The 5,000-nt window shown below is 35.8% G+C and overlaps 1 protein-coding gene and 1 non-coding gene across 3 annotated transcripts in view; one reads left to right on the forward strand and one right to left on the reverse strand.

Annotated features, from left to right (window-relative positions):
* Positions 1 to 5,000, forward strand: part of LOC137615171 (paraneoplastic antigen Ma6E-like) — a 426,083-nt gene that overhangs the window by 210,392 nt on the left and 210,691 nt on the right. The window lies entirely within an intron of this gene.
* On the reverse strand, positions 306 to 377 carry TRNAH-GUG (transfer RNA histidin (anticodon GUG)). The gene has a single exon. It is a non-coding gene; the product is annotated as a tRNA-His (tRNA).

Genomic DNA, 5,000 nt, shown 5'->3' on the forward strand with positions numbered 1-5,000 from the left:
TCCTCTGGATTAATTGCTGTTATCGTAATTTCCCTTTGCTCGTTTACCTTTCTTAAATTGCTCTGGATTAATTGCTGTTATCGTGATTCCCCTTTACTCGTTTACCTTTCTTAAATTGCTCTGGATTGATTGCTGTGATCGTAATTTCCCTTTTCTCATTTACTTTTCTTAAATTGTTTAATAAATCCGAATGAATGGGGAATAAAAAATTGTGAGAACAGCAACAAATTTTTGGAATTTCCTTTTTCATTCATTTTACTTTCAAAGGTTTCCTACAAGTTATCAATTTAAAAAATTAGCTCATCTGCCGTGACCAGGATTCGAACCTGGGTTATTGCGGCCACAACGCAATGTACTAACCACTATACGATCACGGCTCTGATGAGATAAACATCCAGAAGAACAATTGTTTTCTCAAAGAAAATGTGAAACTCTGTTGTCAAGCGCCAGTCATCCCAAGCGAGATGATTTGACGCTGTAGAATATTGCTGAGATTTAAGAACTTATCCTGTTACATTTTTCCATATTAAATGTAGAGGTCGGGATAAAAAAACAATTTATTACTGGCAATATAGTTAGATAAAAGTCCACGTTCGCATAAAAACATGAATACAAAATTAATTTTAAATACATCTTAATATAAAATTGATCAAATATACGTGAGAGCGCTAAAGAATGACAAATCGTACCTATATAAAAGATTCAGATTGGCCAAGGTACCAGCCACCCGTTGAGATACTTCTGTTAGTTATTAGGACCTTTGAATAGTCATTGTGGATCACACACTCTGGTTATGGCTCATTATTTTGCGGACACACATAAAGAATAGTTTGGCCTATTCTTTACACATTCTCCTCTTTCTTTATAAACCTGACAACACTGAAATTACCACATGATTCTTTTTCACTCAAGGGGTTAAATACTGTACTGCTATTGTTCAGTGGGTACTTTCCTCCTGGTAATGGTAGAAGAGAGGCTTCTGCTATGGCAAGTAGCTCTTCTAAAAGAACACCACTCCGAAATCAAACCATTGTTTTCCAATCTTGGGTTGTGTCATAGTCTCTGTACCACAGTCTTTTCCTGTCTCAGATTAAAGTTTTCTTGCTTGAGAGTACACTCTGGCACACAGTTCTATCTTGGGCAGTATTAATTAATAGAACGGCCATGAATGCCTAGTGATTTATCAAGAAGCGACCTTTTATTTATCTGTTAGTTTATCTTATTTACAGGCATTAATCTTTAAAATAATCCTTTCTGCCCTCCCTTGAGTTGAAGTGGCTATCCTGGAGGGTACTCAGCCTTGTATGGTATGTTGGCTCTGCTATGCTGACTAATTTTATCAAACTAATTATCTTTAGTCTATGGGTTGTATCAGTCACTTTATATATATTTCTGTACATATTGTTTTTGCTATTATTGTTGTTTTTTTATAAGTACGATGAATTTTTTTATAGCTTTAGTTCTCATCGTGTTTGTAGCCATCAAGTGAAATCTGGGGCGACTATGTCCTAGACCTCGTCAGTGTTGTCTCCAATATTGCAATATTTGTGGACTGCACACAATGATTTTAAAATGCGATGCCATTCTTAGGGCCAGATGACTGGGCTCCTTATTACTGGTTTTAAGGAACAAATGATTTTAAAACGCGATGCCATTCCTAGGGCCAGGGGAATGGCAGTGTATATTAGGACTAAGTATCCTGCTTCTCATAAGTCCTGCTATGAATGTTGATGTCATGAGATTGAGGTTATAAAAGTTTTTGGCAGGCATAACATCTATTTGTATTCGATCTACCAGAGTCCAGACTTAGATGATTCTATCTTCTATTGCCTTCTTATCATTATTGCTAAGATAAACGATGATAGAAAGAATTCTTTATTATGTTGATTTCAATACATACCATAATGAGTGGTTTGTTTCTTTACTGATCGCCATAGCTTAAGAGCTTTAGTCTGGTCACTGCTTGGACTTAGCATACACTAATTCCAATGTCATTTTACCAAGTAGACAGTTCTCCCATTGAGACTTTCTGATCATGCCTTGATTTCAATAGTAGTGACGACTGAGCAGCCTGTCCCTGATTTGTGATGGTCATGTAAGATTTATATATTTGGCTATTGCTCCAAGATTCTGGTCTTGGTAAGTTCAACCTTGGGGATCAGTGAGCATAAATTATCGTGAAATTTATTTCTATATAATAGTGGTTTTAGAATAGACTTTGCGTTGCCTGTTTCTCAAAGCAGTGTCACTTCTTTCCCTTTGGATCAATTGCTGTTATCGTAATTTCCCTTTTCTCATTTACTTTTCTTAAATTGTTTGATAAATCCGAATGAATGGGGAATACGAAATTGTGAGAGCAGCACCAAATTTTTGGGATTTTCTTTTTCATTCATTTTACTTTTACAGGTTACCTACATGTTATCAATTTTAAAAGATTAGCTCACCTGCCGTTTTCAGGATTCGAACCTGGGTTATTGCGGCCACAACGCAATGTACTAACCACTATACGATCACGGCTCTGATGAGATAATTGTTGTTGTTGTTGGGGTATTCAAGCCAACACTTGTTGTTGGCACGGGCCTTTCCCTTGGTTGGCCCGTAGATGAGATAAACATCTATGAGAACAATTATTGTGTTAACAGAGTTTCACATTGTGTTAAAGAAAATGTGAAACTCTGTTAAGCGCCAGTCATCCCAAGCGAGATGACTTGACGCTGTAGAATATTGCTGAGATTTAAGAACTTATCCTGTTATATTTTTTCATATTAAATGTAGAGGTCGGGATAAAAAAACAATTTATTACTGACGATATAGTTAGATAAAAGTCCACGTTCAAATAAATACATGAATATAAAATCATTATAAATAATTTTAATAACATTTTAATATAAAATTTATCAAATATACATGAGAGCGCTAAAGAATGACAAATCGTACCTATATAAAAGATTCAGATTGGCCAAGGCACCAGCCACCCGTTGAGATACTTCTGTTAGTTATTAGGACCTTTGACTAGTTATAGTGGATCACTCTCTCTGGTTATGGCTCATTATTTTGCCTACACACACACAGAATAGTTTGTTCTATTCTTTACACATTCTCCTCTTTCTTTATAAACCTGACAACACTGAAATTACCACACGATTCTTCACTCAAGGGTTTAATTAACTACTGTACTGTTTATTGTTCAGTGGCTACCTTCCTCTTGGTAAGGGTAGAAGAGAGGCTTTAGCTATGGCAAGCAGCTCTTCTAGAAGAACACTCCAAAATCAATCCATTGTTCTCTAATCATTGGTAGTGTCATAGCCTTTGTACCATGGTCTCCCTCTGTCTTAGGTTCAAGTTCGATTGCTTGTGAGTACACTCTGGCACACTCTTCTATTTTGTTTCTCTTCCTCTTGTTTTTTTTTTTTTTTTTTTTTTTTTAATTGGTGTGTTGGGCAGGATCAATTAATAGAAGAGCCATGAATGTCTGGTGATTTATTAAGAGGTGCCCTTTTCCTTATCTGTTAATTTATCTTCTTTACATGTATTAATTTTCCAAACAATTCATACTGCCCTTCCTTGAGTTGAAGTGGCTATCTTAGAGGGCACTTAGCCTTGTGTGGTATGTTGGCTCTGCCATGCAGACCAGTTTTATCCAACTAATTATCTTTAGCCTATGGGTTGTATCAATCACTTTATACTTATATATGTACATATTGTTTTTGTTATCTTTTTTGTTGTGTGTTTTAAGAATGATGAATCTCTTTTTTTTTTATTTTAATTCTTATCCTCTCGGGAGACATCGAGCAAAATATGTGACTTCTACGTCTTAGACTTCGTCAGTGTCGTCCCATGTATTGCTATATTCGTGGACTGCATACAAATTTTCAAGATCTTACAGTTGCGTCCAGACAGTATAATATCCTTATGTGCTCAGAAACTCTGAGACAGTCCTCTGTGCTCCTTACTACTGGTTTTAAGGAACCAATAATTTTAAAACGTGATGCCATTCCTAGTGTAAGGGGAATGGTGGTGTATTTAAAGACAAAGTACCCTGCTTCTTATAAGTCCTGCTATTAATGTGAGTCAGGAGATTCGGTCAATAAAAGTTTATGGCAGGCATAACAACTTCTATTTGTGTTGGTCTACCAGAATCTAGACTCGGATCTACCTTCGATTCTCTTCTTACCATTACGGCTAAGATAAAAGATGATAGAAAGATCTTATATTGTGTAGTTAGTGATTTCAATGCTCACCATAAGGAGTGGTTAAATACTGTTTATTCTCTGATCGCCATAGCTTAAGAACTTTAGTCTGGTCATTGCTTGGATCTAGTATACACCAACTCCCTGGCATATTATCAAGTAACGCTGTTCTCCTGTTGGGACTTCTGATCATGCCTTGATTTCATTAGTAGTGAAGACTGAGCATCCTGTCCCAGATTTGTGATGGTCATTTAAGATTTATATATTTACCTAATGCTCCAGGATTCTAGTCTTTAGAAGTTCAACCTTGGCTACCAGTGGGTATAAATTACCATGAAATATATTTCTCTATGATATGGTTTTAGGATAAAGTTTCAGTTGACAATTCTCAAAGCTTTATCAGTTCTTTGCCTCTGATTTAAGTCCTGGTCACCACATTTCTTTTTATCATAGTCTTCCTAAAACTATAGAAAAATCTGAATGAAAGGAAAAAAAAAAGTGGGGAAAAGTTAGACATTTTCATTGATTTTCTAATTTTATTATTTCAACTTCTAAAGGTTTCCTAGAATTTATCTATTAAATAGATTAATAATCTGCCGTGACCAGGATTCGAACCTGGGTTATAACGGCCACAACGCAATGTACTAACCACTATACGATCACGGCTCTGATGAGATAAACATCTACGAGAACAATAGTTTTCTTAAAGAAAATTTGAAACTTCATTTTCAAGCGGCAGTTATCCCAGAGAGGATTTCAGTGCTGTTGCATCCAAGTGAGTATGAGTTTACCTTGTATCATAGTCAATAA

Source organism: Palaemon carinicauda, chromosome 21 (genome assembly GCF_036898095.1).
Source record: "Palaemon carinicauda isolate YSFRI2023 chromosome 21, ASM3689809v2, whole genome shotgun sequence".
Lineage (NCBI taxonomy): Eukaryota > Metazoa > Arthropoda > Malacostraca > Decapoda > Palaemonidae > Palaemon > Palaemon carinicauda.